The sequence below is a fragment of the Arachis ipaensis genome, chromosome B3 (assembly GCF_059453495.1).
Source record: "Arachis ipaensis isolate K30076 ecotype BB chromosome B3, ASM5945349v1, whole genome shotgun sequence".
NCBI lineage: Eukaryota > Viridiplantae > Streptophyta > Magnoliopsida > Fabales > Fabaceae > Arachis > Arachis ipaensis.
Genome location: NC_142438.1, coordinates 79083771 through 79099332, shown reverse-complemented (window position 1 = coordinate 79099332; position 15562 = coordinate 79083771). Strand labels below are relative to the sequence as shown.

The window sequence follows — 15562 nt, the reverse complement described above, 5'->3', positions numbered from 1 at the left end:
CCAAGAAATTCCTAAGATGCCTCAAGGGATGCAATTTCCTCCACAAAACTATTGAGAGCAAATCAACACCTCCCTAAGAAAATTGAGTTCCAACATGGGACAACTAAGGATGGAGCACCAAGAGCATTCCATCCTCCTCCATGAAATTAGAGAAGACTAAAGAGCCATGAGGGAGGAGCAACAAAGGCAAGGAAGAGACATAGAGGAGCTCAAGCACTCCATAAGATCTTCAAGAGGAAGAACTAGCCGCCATCAGTAAGGTGGACCCGTTCTTTAATTTCCTTGTTCTTTATTCTCTGTTTTTCGTTTCTTATGCCTTATGTTTTATTTATGTTTGTGTCTTTATTATATGATCATTAGTGTCTAGTGTCTATGTCTTAAAGCTATGAATGTCCTATGAATCCATCACCTTTCTTAAATGAAAAATATTTTTAATTGCAAAAGAACAAGAAGTACATGATTTCAAATTCTATTTTGAAATTAGTTTAATTATTTTGATGTGGTGGCAATACCTTTTGCTTTCTGAATGAATGCTTGAACAGTGAATATTTTTGAATTTGTTGTTTATGAATGTTAAAATTGTTGGCTTTTGAAAGAATGATGAAAAAGGAGAATGTTATTGATAATCTGAAAAATCATATAATTGATTCTTGAAGCAAGAAAAAGCAGTGAAAAGCTTGCAGAAAAAAAAATGGCAAAAAAAAAAGAAATAAAAAAAGAAAAAAAGAAAAACCAAGCAAAAAAAGCCAATAGCCCTTTAAACCAAAAGGCAAGGGTAAAAAGGTTCCAAGGCTTTGAGCATTAATGGATAGGAGGGCCTACAGGAATAAAATCCTGGCATAAGTGGCTAAACCAAGCTGAACCATGTGCTTGTGGCGTGAAGGTGTCAAGTGAAAAGCTTGAGACTGAGCGGTTAAGGTCATGGTCCAAAGCAAAAGAGAGTGTGCTTAAGAGCTCTGGACACCTCTAACTGGGGATTCTAGCAAAGCTGAGTCACAATCTGAAAAGGTTCACCCAGTATGTGTCTGTGGCATTTATGTATCCGGTGGTAATACTGAAAACAAAATGCTTAGGGTCACGGCCAAGACTCATAAAGTAACTGTGTTCAAGAATCAACATACTGAACTAGGAGAATCAATAACACTATCTGAATTCTGAGTTCCTATAGATGCCAATCATTCTGAACTTCAAAGTATAAAGTGAGATGCCAAAACTGTTCAGAAGCAAAAAGGCCATAAGCACCGCTCATCTAATTAGAACTAAGCTTCATTGATAATTGGAATTCATTGTATTTTCTCTTCTTTTTATCCTATTTTGTTTTTAGTTGATTGGGGACAAGCAACAATTTAAGTTTGGTGTTGTGATGAGCGGATAATTTATACCCTTTTTGGCATTGTTTTTATATAGTTTTTAGTATATTTTAATTACTTTTTATTATACTTTTATTAGCTTTTATTCAAAAATCACATTTCTGGACTTCACTATGAGTTTGTGTGTTTTTCTATGATTTTTGGTATTTTTTGGCTGAAATTGAGGGACCTGAGCAAAAATCTGATTCAGAGGTTGAAAAAGGACTGCAGATGCTGTTGGATTCTGACCTCCCTACACTCGAAGTGGATTTTCTAGAGCTACAGAAGCCCAATTGGCGCGCTTATAATTGCGTTGGAAATTAGACATCTTGGGCTTTCAGGAAATATATAATAGTCCAGACTTTGCCCGAGATTTGATGGCCCAAACTGGCATTCAAAGTCAGCCTAAAACATTTTGGCGTAAAACGCCCAAACTGGCACCAGAATTGGAGTTAAACGCCCAAACTGGCACCAAAGATGGCGTTTAACTCCAGAAACAGCCTATGCACGAAAAAGCTTCAATGCTCAGCCCAAGCACACACCAAGTGGGCCCCAGAAGTGGATTTCTGCACTATCTGCACTTAGTTACTTATTTTCTGTAAACCCTAGTTACTAGTTTAGTATAAAAACTACTTTTAAAGGTTTATTTTAGAGGAGTCTCTTATCTTTTGATCACTTGATGTTACGTTTGGAGGCTGGCCTCACGGCCATGCCTAGGCCTTTTTCATTTAAGTATTTTCTACGGTGGAGTTTCTACACCCCATAGATTAAGTTGTGGAGCTCTGCTGTTCTTCATGAATTAATGCAAGTACTCTTGTTCTTAATTCAATTAAGTCAGAATGAAGGGGTGACCCGTGACAATCACCCAATCTTCGTTACTCGCTTAGCCAAGATCGCGTGCCTGACAACCACAAAGAGATCTACATGATGTTCAACGTAGTCATTGGACGACAGCTGGAGTATACTCTCTTGGATATCTAATACACGGACCAAGTCTGTGAGATTAGTATCTTCGTGGTATAGGCTAGAATTATTGGTAGCCATTCCTGAGCTCCGGAAAGTCTAAACCTTGTCTATGGTATTTCGAGTAGGATCTGGGAAGGGATGACTGTGACGAGATCCAAACATGTGAATGTTGGTACAGTGACAGTGTGCAAAAGGACAATGGTCCTATTCCGATGCTAGCGGGAACCGACAGATAATTAGCCGTGCGGTGATAGCGCATATGGATTTATTTTCATCCGAGAGGATCATACAGCTTGCCATGGAAGGGAGCATGAATGATTGGAAGGAGACAATAGGAAAGCAGAGGTTCAGAAACAACAAAGCATCTCCAAACGCTTATTTGAAATTCCCACCAATAAATTACATAAGTATCTTTATCTTATTCTATGTTTTATTTATCTTTTAATTATCAAAACTTCATAACCAGTTGAATCCGCCTGACTAAGATTTACAGGATGACCATAACTTGCTTCAAGCCGACAATCTCCGTGGGATCGACCCTTGCTCACGTAAGGTATTACTTGGACGACCCAGTGCACTTGTTGGTTAGTTGTGCGGAGTTGTAAAAAGTGTGATCACAATTTCGTGCACCAAGTTTTTGGCGGCGTTGCTGGGGATTGTTCGAGTTTGGACAATTGACGGTTCATCTTGTTGCTTAGATTGGGTAATTTTATTTTATGTTAAGTTTTTATTATCTTTATTTTCGAAAAAAAATAAAATACAAAAACAAAATTAATAAAATCATAAAACCAAAAAAAATTGTGTTTCTTGTTTGAGTCTAGTGTGAAATTTTAAGTTTGGTGTCAACTGCATGTTTTTTATTTTTCTTAGATTTTCAAAAATTCATCATGTGTTCTCTCTTGATCTACAAGTTGTTCTTGATGATTTTCTTTGTTTAATCTTGTGATTTTCTTGTTTTGTGTCTTTTCTTATTTTTCATATGCATTTTCGAATTATTAGTGTTTAAAGTTTAAAAATTTCTAAGTTTGGTGTCTTACATGTCTTTCTTTTCTTAAAAATTTTTCAAAAATATGTTCTTGATGTTCATCATGATCTTCAAAGTGTTCTTGGTGTTCATCTTGACAGTCAAAGTGTTCTTGCATGCATTATTTGTTTTGATCTTAAATCCTTATGTCTTGTGTCATTTTGTTGTTTTTCCCTTTCTTCATTAATTCAAAATTGAAAAATAATATCTTTCCCTTATTTTACTCATAAATTTCGAAATTTTGGGTTGACTTAGTCAAATTTTTTTTTAAAATTTAGTTGTTTCTTGTTAGTCAAGTCAAAATTTCAATTTAAAAATTCTATCTTTTCAAATCTTTTTCAAAAATCAAATCTTTTTCATTTTCCTTCTTAACATTTTCGAATTTCTTAAATAAATTTTCAAAATCTTTTTGTTATTTTTATTTCATATTTTCGAAAACTTTACTAACAATTAATGTTTTGATTCAAAAATTTCAAGTTTGTTACTTTCTTGTTAAGAAAGGTTTAACCTTTAAATTCTAGAATCATATCTTTTAGTTTCTTGTTAGTCAAGTCATCAATTTTAATTTTAAAAATCAAATATTTCTAATTTTCTTTTCAAATCTTTTTCAAAATAAATTTCAATCATATCTTTTTCAAAATTTAATTTCAAAATCTTTTTCTAACTTCTTATCTTTTCAAAATTTATTTTCAGATATTTTTCAATTAACTACTTGACTTTTTGTTTAATTTTAAAAAGTTTACTATTTCTTATCTCTTTCAAAACCACCTAACTACTTTTCTCTCTCATTAGTTTCGAAAATTAACTAACAAGTTTTTCAAAAATCTTTTTAATTAATTAATTATTTAGTTTTCAATTTGCTTTTATTTCTTTTCTTAAATTTCGAATTCTAACTTATAATTAAAATAAAAACAAAAATATTTTTCTTTTCTCTTAATTAATATTCGAATTCTCTCTCTCATCTCTTTCTATTTATTTTATTTATTTACTAACACTTCTCTTCTATTTATCTAATAATTCAAACCCTCTCCCTCTCTCTATGTTCAAATTCTTCTTATTCTCTCTCTACCTCATTCTTCTATTCTTCTATTCTTCTACTCACATAAAGGAATCTCTATACTGTGACATAGAGGATTCCTCCTCTTTTCTGTTCTCTTCTTTTCATATGAGTAGGAACAGGGATAAAGACATCCTTGTTGAAGCCGATCCTGAACTTGAAAGGACTCTGAAGAAGAAGCTAAGAGAAGCTAAAGCACAACACTCTGGAGAGGACCTTATAGAAATTTTCGAAAAAGAAACAGACATCGCAGCCGAACCCAACAACAATGGTGGAAATGCAAGGAAGATGCTTGGTGATTTCACTGCACCATCTTCCGACTTCTATGGAAGAAGCATCTCAATTCCTGCAATTGGAGCAAAAAACTTTGAGCTTAAGCCTTGATTAATTTCTCTAATACAGCAGAATTGCAAGTTTCATGGACTTCCATTGGAAGATCCTTATCATTTTTTAGCTGAATTTTTGCAAATCTGTGACATTATTAAGACCAATAGGGTTAATCCCGAGGTTTACAGACTTATGCTTTTCCCCTTTGCTGTAAGAGACAGAGCTAAGATATGGTTGGATTCACAACCTAAAGAAAGCCTAAACTCTTGGAAAAAGTTGGTCAATGCTTTCTTGGCCAAATTCTTTCCACCTTAACAGATGAGCAAGCTTAGAGTGGAAGTCCAAACCTTCAGACAGAAGGAAGGTGAATCCTTCTGTGAAGCTTGGGAAAGATACAAGCAATTGAACAGAAGGTGTCCTTCTGACATGCTTTTAGAATGGAGCATCTTATGTATATTCTATGATGGTCTGTCTGAATTTCCAAGATGTCATTGGACCACTCTGCTGGTGGATCTCTTCATCTGAAGAAAACACCTGCAGAAGCCCAGAAACTCATTGAGATGGTTGCAAATAATGGGATGACTCAGAAGAAAGGAGCTCTTGAGATTGATACTCTGAATGCCATATTGGTTCAGAATAAAATATTGACTCAGCAAGTCAAGATGATTTCTCAGAATCTGACTGGAATGTAAGCTACATCCGGCAGTACTAAAGAAGCCTCCTCTGAAGGAGAAGCTTATGACCTTGAGAATCCTGGAATGGAAGAAGTGAATTACATGGGAGAATCCTATGGAAACACTTACAATCCTTCATGGAAGAATCATCCTAACTTCTCATGGAAGGATCAGTAGAAGCCTAATCAAGCCTTCAATAATAATAATGGTGGGAGAATTCGGTTTGGGATTGGCAAACCTTTTACATCATCGTCTCAACAACAGACAGAGAATTCTAGGCAGAGCTTCTCTAACTTAGCAACCATAGTCTCTAATCTAACTAAGACCACTCACAGTTTCATGACTGAAATAAGGTCCTCCATCAGAAATTTGGAGGCACAAGTGGGTCAGCTGAGTAAAAGAGTTACTGAAACTCCTCCTAGTACTCTCCTAAGCAATACAGAAGAGAATCCAAAGAGAGAGTGCAAGGCCATAACTATATCCAAAGTGGCCAAACTTGAAGAGAGTAAAAAGGCAGTGATTTCCAGTGAGGAAGACCTCAATGGACATCTACTGACCACTAAGGATTTCCCTAATGATGAACCAAAGGAATTTGAGGCTCATATAGAGACCATAGAGATTCCAAGGAACTTAATGCTGCAGTTCATGAGTTCTGATGAAGATTCTTCCTCTGATGAGGATGAAGATATTGTTGAAGAGCAAGTAGCTCGGTATCTAGGAGCAATTATGAAACTGAATGCTTTGGTTCAACTGAAATTACCTCAGAAGAAACTGGATCCCGAAAAGTTCTTAATACCTTGTACCATAGGCACCATGACCTTTGAGAAGGCTCTGTGTGACTTGGGGCCAGGAATAAACCTCATGCCACTCTCTGTAATGGAGAAACTAGGGATCTTTGAGGTACAAGCTGCAAGAATCTCACTAAAGATGGCAGATAAATCAATTAAACAGGCTTATGGACTTGTAGAGGATGTCTTAGTGAAGGTTGAAAGCCTATACATCCTTGCTAACTTCATAATCCTAGACACTGAGAAGGATGAGGATGAATCCATTATCCTTGGAAGACCCTTCCTAGCCACATCAAGGGCTGTGATTGATGTGGACAGAGGAGAGTTAGTCCTTCAATTAAATGAGGACTACCTTGTGTTTAAGGCTCAAGGATCTTCTTTTGTAACCATGGAGAGGAAGCATGAAAAGCTTCTCTCAATACAGAGTCAAACTGAGCCCCCACACTCAACTTCTAAGTTTGGTGTTGGGAGGCCACCATTAAGCTTCGAGTCTTTGTGAAACTCTGTAAGAGCTCACTGTCAAGCTATTGACATTAAAGAAGCGCTTATTGGGAGGCAACCCGATGTTATTTAATTATATTTATTTTATAGACATTTGTTTTCCATTGTCATGTTATGTTTTCTTTAGGTTGATGATAATGTGGAATCATAAAAACAGCTACAGAATTAAAGTAAAATTAAAAACAGCATCAAAAATAGCACACCCTGTAGGACAGGCTTATTGGCGTTTAAACGCCAGTAAAGATAGCAGAATGGGCATTTAACGCCCATGCAGGCAGCATTCTGGGCGTTTAACGCCAGAAACGGCAGCATTCTGGGCGTTCAAAAAATGCCCAGTTGATGAGCGGATAATTTATATGCTTTTTGGCATTGTTTTTACATAGTTTTCAGTATGATTTAGTTAGTTTTTAGTATATTTTTATTAGTTTTTAATTAAAAATCACATTTCTAGATTTTACTATGAGTTTGTGTGTTTTTCTGTGATTTCAGGTATTTTCTGGCTGAAATTGAGGGACCTGAGCAAAAATCAGATTCAGAGGTTGAAGAAGGACTGCAGATGCTATTGGATTCTGACCTCCCAGCACTCAAAGTGGATTTTCTGGAGTTACAGAACTCCAAATGGCAAGCTTTTAATTGCGTTGGAAAGTAGACATCTAGGGCTTTCCAGCAATATATAATAGTCCATACTTTGCCCGAGTTTAGACGATGCAAACTGGTGTTGAATGCCAGTTCCATGTTGCAGTCTGGCGTTCAGCGCCAGAAACAAGTTGCAAAGTGGAGTTCAACGCCAGAAACACGTTACAAACTGGCGTTCAACTCCAAAATTGACCTCTCCACGTGAAAGCTTCATGCTCAGCCCAAGCACACACCAAGTGGGCCCCGGAAGTAGATTTCTGCATCAATTACTTACTTCTGTAAACCCTAGTAGCTAGTCTAGTATAAATAGGACTTTTTACTATTGTATTTGATAATCTTGGGATGTTTAGTTCTTAGATCATGGGGCTGGCCATTCGGCCATGCCTGGACCTTATCACTTATGTATTTTCAATAGTAGAGTTTCTACACACCATAGATTAAGGTGTGGAGCTCTGCTGTTCCTCATGAATTAATACAAAGTACTACTATTTTTCTATTCAATTCAACTTATTCCGCTTCTAAGATATCCATTCGCACCCAAGAACATGATGAATGTGATGATTATGTGACGCTCATAATCATTCTCACTTATGAATGCGTGCCTGATAAACACGTCCGTTCTACATGCAAACAATCTAGAATGAGTATCTCTTGGATATCTAATACAGAGGACCGAGTCCGAGATATTGGAATCTTCGTGGTATAAGTTAGAACCCATGGATGGCCATTCCTGAGATTCGGAAAGTCTAAACCTTGTCTGTGGTATTCCGAGTAGGATCCGGGAAGGGATGGCTGTGACGAACTTCAAACTCGCGAGTACTGGGCGTAGTGACAGACGCAAAAGGAGGGTGAATCCTATTCCAGTATGACTGAGAACCTCCAGATGATTAGCCATGCAGTGACAGCGCATCGGACCATTTTCACAGAGAGGATGGGAAGTAGCCATTGACAACGGTGATGCCCTACACAAAGCTTGCCATGGAAAGAAGTAGGATTGCTTGGATGAAGACAGCAGGAAAGCAGAGGTTCAGAGGAACGAAAGCATCTCTATACGCTTATCTGAAATTCTCACCAATGAATTACATAAGTACCACTATCCTATTTTATATTTTATTTATTTTCATCCACTATAATTTCTTAAAACAATTTAATCCGCCTGACTGAGATTTACAAGATGACCATAGCTTGCTTCATACCAACAATCTCCGTGGGATTCGACCCTTACTCACGTAAGGTATTACTTGGACGACCCAGTGCACTTGCTGGTTAGTTGTACGAAGTTGTGAAATAGAATTAAGATCATGAACGTGCGTATTGAGTTTTTAGCGCCGTTACCAAGGAAGCAATGATCACGATTTCGCACACCAAGTTTTTGGCGCCGTTGCCAGGGATTGTTCGAGTTTGGACAACTGACGGTTCATCTTGTTGCTCAGATTAGGTAACTTTATTTTAATTTTAACCTTTTTGATTTTATTATTCTTATTTTTGAAAAAAATAAAAAAAAAAAGAAAATATTTTCTTCTTTTTCGTTTTTCCCAATTAATTTTCGAAAAAAATCCAAAAAAGTTTTTAAAATCATAAAATCAAAAATAATTTTTGTGTTTCTTGTTTGAGTCTAGAGTCAAGATTTATGTTTGGTGTCTTGCATGTGTTTCTTTTTTCTCAAGAATTTTCGAAAATTCATCATATGTTCTTCATGATCTTCAAGTTGTTCCTGGCCAGTCTTCTTGTTTGATCTTCATATTTTCTTGTTTTTTGACTTTTCTTGTTTTTCATATGCATTTTTAATTTGTTAGTGTCTAATTATTGAAAATTTCTAAGTTTGGTGTCTTGCATGTTTTTCTTTTCTTAAAAATTTTCAAAAATAAGTCTTGATGTTCATCTTGATCTTCAAAGTGTTCTTGGTGTTCATCTTGACATTCATAGTGTTCTTGCATGCATTGTGTGTTTTGATTCATAATTTTTATGTTATGAGTCTTTTTCATGTTTTTCTTTTTCTTCATTAAAAATTCAAAAATAAAAAAAAATATCTTTCCCTTTTTCTCTCTTAAAATTTCGAAAATTTGGATTGACTTTTTCAAAATTAAAAAAAAAAATCTAGTTGTTTCTTATGAGTCAAATCAAATTTTCAATTTAAAAATCCTATCTTTTTCAAAACTTTTTCAACAAAATCAAATCTTTTTCAAATTTTTCTTAATAATTTTGATTTTTTTTTAAAATTAAATTTCAAAAATCTTTTTCTTATCTTTATTCCATGATTTTCGAAATTAATACTAACATTTAATATGATTGATTGAAAAATTTCAAGTTGTTACTTGCCTTTTAAGAAAAGATTAATCTTTAATTTTTAAAATCATATCTTTTTGTTTCCTGTTAGTCAAGTAATCAACTTTAATTTTAAAAAAATTCAAATCTTTTTAAATTTCTTTTTCAAATCTTTTTCAAAATAAGTTTCAATCAATCATATCTTTTTGTTTCAATCATATCTTTTTTTTTAATTTCAATCATATCTATTTCAAAATCAATTTCAAAATCTTTTCTAACTTCTTTCCTAACCTCTTAATTGATTTTCAAATCTTTTTCAATCAATCTTATCTTTTTGTTTCAATCATATCTTTTTTCAAAACTACCTAACTAATCCTCTCTCTCTTATTTTCGAAAATTCCCTCTCTCCTTTTTCAAAACTCCTTTTTAATTAACTAATTATTTTAATTTTAATTTAATTTCAACTTTAATTTTCGAAATCTAACTTTCAATTTTAATTTTTATTTTACTTAAATTTCGAAATTCTCTCTCTCATCTCATTCTATTTATTTATTCATCTACTAACACTTCTCTCCCATCTAAAATTCGAACACCACCTCCCTCTCTGTGTTCGAGTTTTTCCTCTTCTCTTCTTTACATTACATTCTTTTCTTCTTCTACTCACACAAAGGAACCTCTCTCTACTGAGGCAAAGAGGATCCATATTATTTTCTGTTTTCTTCTTTTTCATATGAGCAGGAGCAAGGACAAGAACATTCTTGTTGAAGCAGATCCTGAACCTGAAAGGACTCTGAAAAGGAAACTAAGAGAAGCTAAAATATAACAATCCAGAGACAACCTTATAAGAATTTTCGAACAGGAAGAGGAGATGGCAGCCGAAAATAATAATAATGCAAGGAGGATGCTTGGTGACTTTACTGCACCTAATTCCAATTTACATGGAAGAAGAATATCCATCCCTGCCATTGGAGCAAACAACTTTGAGCTGAAACCTCAATTAGTTTCTCTGATGCAGCAGAACTGCAAGTTTCATGGACTTCCATCTGAAGATCCTTTTCAGTTCTTAACTGAATTCTTGCAGATCTGTGATACTGTTAAGATCAATGGGGTTGATCCCGAGGTCTATAGGCTTATGCTTTTACCGTTTGCTATAAGAGACAGAGCTAGAACATGGTTGGACTCATAACCTAAAGATAGCCTGAACTCTGGGGATAAGCTGGTCACGGCCTTCTTGGCTAAGTTCTTTCCTCCTTAAAAGCTGAGCAAGCTTAGAGTGGATGTTCAGACCTTCAAGCAAAAAGATGGTGAATCCCTCTATGAAGCTTGGGAAAGATACAAGCAGATGACCAAAAGGTGTCCTCCTGACATGCTTTCAGAATGGACCATTTTGGATATCTTTTATTATGGTCTGTCTGAGTTCTCCAAGATGTTATTGGACCATTCTGCAGGTGGATCCATTCACCTAAAGAAAACGCCTACAGAAGCTCAAGAACTTATTGACATGGTTGCAAATAATCAATTCATGTATACTTATGAGAGAAATTCTGTGAATAATGGGACGCCTCAGAAGAAGGGAGTTTTTGAAATTGATGCTCTGAATGCCATATTGGCTCAGAACAAACTATTGACTTAGCAAGTCAATATGATTTCTCAGAGTCTGAATGGAATGCAAGCTGCATCCAACAGTACTCAAGAGGCATCTTCTGAAGAAGAAGCTTATGATCCTGAGAACCCTGCAATAGCAGAGGTAAATTATAAGGGTGAACCTTATGGAAACACCTATAACCCCTCATGGAGAAATCATCCAAATCTCTCATGGAAGGATCAACAAAAGCCTCAACAAGGCTTTAATAATGGTGGAAGAAACAGGTTTAGCAATAGCAAGCCTTTTCCATCATCTTCTCAGCAACAGATAGAGAACTCTGAACAAAATACCTCTAATTTATCAAACTTAGTCTCTGATCTATCCAAGGCTACTCTAAGTTTTATGAGTGAAACAAGGTCCTCCATAAGAAATTTGGAGGCACAAGTGGGCCAGCTGAGTAAGAAAATCACTGAAACACCTCCTAGTACTCTCCCAAGCAATACAGAAGAGAATCCAAAGAGAGAGTGCAAGGCCATTGATATATCAATCATGGCCGAACCCACAAGGGAGGAGGAGGATGTGAATCCCAGTGAGGAAGACCTCCTGGGACGTCCAGTGATTAACAAGGAGTTTCCCTCTGAGGAACCAAAGGAATCTGAGGCTCATCTAGAGACCATAGAGATTCCATTAAACCTCCTTATGCCCTTCATGAGCTCTGATGAGTATTCTTCTTCTGAAGAGAATGAGGATGTTACTGAAGAGCAAGTTGCCAAGTACCTTGGTGCAATCATGAAGCTGAATGCCAAATTATTTGGTAATGAGACTTGGGAAGATGAACCTCCCTTCCTCATCAATGAACTGAGTGATCTGGATCAACTGACATTACCTCAGAAGAAACAGGATCCTGGAAAGTTCTTAATACCTTGTACCATAGGCACCATGACCTTTGAGAATGCTCTATGTGACCTTCGGTCAGGAATAAACCTCATGCCACTCTCTGTAATGGAGAAATTGGGAATCTTTGAGGTACAGGCTGCCAAATTCTTATTAGAGATGGCAGACAAATCCATGAAACAGGCTTATGGACAAGTAGAGGACGTGTTAGTAAAGGTTGAAGGACTTTACATCCCTGCTGATTTCATAATCCTAGACACTGGAAAGGATGAGGATGAATGCATCATCCTTGGAAGACCTTTCCTAGCCACAACAAGATCTGTGATTGATGTGGACAGAGGAGAGTTGGTCCTTCAACTGAATAAGGACAACCTTGTGTTTAAAACTCAAGGATCTCCTTCTATAACAATGGAGAAGAAGTATGAAAAGCTTCTCTCGGTACAGAGTCAACTAAAGCCCCCACAGTCAAACTCTAAGTTTGGTGTTGGGAGGCCTCAGCCAAACTCTAAGTTTGGTGTTGAACTCCCATATCCAAACTCTAAGTTTGTTATTGGGAGTCTATAAAATTGACCTGATCACCTGTGTGGCTCCATGAGAGCCCACTGTCAAGCTATTGACATTAAAGAAGCGCTTGTTGGGAGGCAACCCAATTTTTATTTATCTAATTTTATTTTTATTTTCATTGTTCTTTCATGTTTTATTAGGATCATGATCATGTGGAGTCACAAAAACTACAAAAAAATTCAAAAACAGAATGAAAAACAGTATTGAAAACAGAACACCATGGAGGAAGGATTTACTGGCGTTTAAACGCCAGTAAGGAGCATCTGGCTGGCGTTCAACGTCAGAACAGAGCATGGATCTGGCGTTGAACGCCAGAAACAAGCATAGAACTGGTGTTCAACGCCAAAAACATGCTGCATCTGGACGTTGAACGCCCAGAACAAGCATCATTTCAGCGTTTAAACGCCAGAATTGCATGCAAAGGCGTTTTACATGCCTAACTGGTGCAGGGATGCAAATCCTTGACACCTCAAGATCTGTGGACCCCACAGGATCCCCACATACCTCCACTCACCTTCCCTCCTTATAATCCTATATCACCCTTTTCCAAGAACCCTTCACCACTCACATCCATTACTCTCCTAAAACCATCATATAACCCACCCACCCACTCAAATTTAAACCATCAACACACATCCATCTCTTCTTCTTCTCCTCCCTTCTTTCTTCTTTTACTCGAGGACGAGCAAAAATTTTAAGTTTGGTGTGGTAAAAGCATAAGCTTTTTTGTTTTTCCATAACCATTGATGGCACCTAAGGCCAGAGAAACCTCTAGAAAGAGGAAAGAGAAGACAAAAGCTTCCACCTTCGAGTCATAGGAGATGGATAGATTCGTCTCAAGGGTCTATAGCTCAGTGGTAGAACATTTGACTGCAAATCAAGAGATCCCTGAGATACCTTAGGGGATACATTTTCCTCCACACAATTATTGGGGACAACTAAGGGTGGAACATCAAGATCACTCCATCATGCTTCATGAAATTAGAAAAGATCAAAGAGCAATGAGGGAGGAGCAACAAAGACAAGGAAGAGACATAGAAGATCTCAAGGACATCATTGGTTCCTCAAGAAGGAAACGCCACCATCACTAAGGTGGACTCATTCCTTGTTCTTAAATTTTCTGTTTTTCATTTTCTTATGTTAAATGTTTATCTATGTTTGTGTCTTTATTACATGATCATTAGTATCCAAGTGTCTATGCCTTAAAGTAGTGAATATGAATCCATCACCTCTCTTAAATGAAAAATGTTTTAATTAAAAAAGAACAAGAAGTACATGGTTTCGAATTCATCCTTGAAACTAGTTTAATTATTTTGATGTGGTGGCAACACTTTTTGTTTTCTGAATGTATGCTTGAACAGTGCATATGCCTTTTGAAGTTGTTGTTTATGAATGTTAAATATGTTGGCTCTTGAAAGAATGATGAAAAGGAGAAATGTTATTTGATAATCTTAAAAATCATAAAAATGATTCTTGAAGCAAGAAAAAGCAGTGAATACAAAAAGCTTGCAGAAAAAAAAAAGAGAAAAAGAAAAAGAAAAAGCAAGCAGAAAAAGCCAATAGCCCTTAAAACCAAAAGGCAAGGGTAAATAAAAAGGATCAAAGGCTTTGAGCATCAGTGGATAGGAGGGCCTAAAGGAATAAAATCCTGGCCTAAGCGGCTAAACCAAGCTGTCCCTAACCATGTGCTTGTGGCGTGAAAGTGTCAAGTGAAAACTTCAGACTGAGCGGTTAAAGTCAAGATCCAAAGCAAAAAGAAGAGTGTTGGTGTGCGTCATTTTTCATCACAACTTCGATACAACTAACCAGCAAGTGCACTGGGTCGTCCAAGTAATAAAACCTTACGTGAGTAAGGGTTGATCCCACGAAGATTGTTGGTATGAAGCAAGCTATGGTCATCTTGTTAATCTCAGTCAGGCGGATAATAATTGATTATGGAGTTTTCAAAAATAAATAATAAATAGACAGAAAATAAAGATAGAAATACTTATGTATATCATTGGTGAGAATTTTAGATAAAGGTATAGAGATGCTTTTGTCCCTCTGAACTTCTGCTTTTCTGCTGTCTCCATCCTATCAGTCCTACTCCTTTCTATGGCTGGCTTTATGTAAGGACATCACCATTGTCAATGGCTACTTTTCATCCTCTCTGGAAAATGGTCCGATGCGCTGTCACTGCATGGCTAATCATCTGGAGGCATCACCGTTGTCAATGGCTGCATCCTATCCTCTTGTGAAAATGGTCCAAATGCTCTGTCACAGCACGGCTAATCATCTGAGTTTCTCGATCATACTGGAATAGGATTCACCCTCCTTTTGCGTCTGTCACTATGCCCAGCACTCGCGAGTTTGAAGTTCGTCACAGTCATTCAATCCCAGAGCCCTACTCGGAATACCACAGACAAGGTTTAGACTTTTCGGACTCTCATGAATTCCGCCATCAATCTAGCTTATACCACGAAGATTCTGATTAAGAGATCCAAGAGATACTCATTCAATCTAAGGTAGAACGGAAGTGGTTGTCAGGCACGCGTTCATAGGGAATGATGATGATTGTCACGTTCATCACATTCATGTTGAAGTGCGAATGAATATCTTAGAAGCGGAATAAGTTGAATTGAATAGAAAAACAGTAGTACTTTGCATTAATTCATGAGGAACAGTAGAACTCCACACCTTAATCTATGGAGTGTAGAAACTCTACCGTTTAAAAAATACATAAGTGAAAGGTTCAGGCATGGCCGAATGGCCAGCCCCCAAAACGTGATCACAGGATCAAAAATACAATCCAGGATGTCAAATACAGTAGTAAAAAGTCCTATTTATACTAAACTAGTTACTAGGGTTTACAGAAGTAAGTAATTGATGCATAAATCTACTTCCGGGGCCCACTTGGTGTGTGCTTGGGCTGAGCTTGAATGTTACACGTGCA

At 36.7% G+C, this 15562-nt stretch overlaps 2 non-coding genes across 2 annotated transcripts; both read right to left on the bottom strand.

Annotated features, from left to right (window-relative positions):
* Positions 1 to 5047: 5047 nt before the first annotated feature.
* Positions 5048 to 5155, bottom strand: LOC148571257 (small nucleolar RNA R71). The gene has a single exon (XR_015908291.1). It is a non-coding gene; the product is annotated as a small nucleolar RNA R71 (small nucleolar RNA).
* A 5696-nt stretch (positions 5156 to 10851) lies between these two features.
* On the bottom strand, positions 10852 to 10959 carry LOC148571256 (small nucleolar RNA R71). The gene has a single exon (XR_015907962.1). It is a non-coding gene; the product is annotated as a small nucleolar RNA R71 (small nucleolar RNA).
* Positions 10960 to 15562: the final 4603 nt, after the last annotated feature.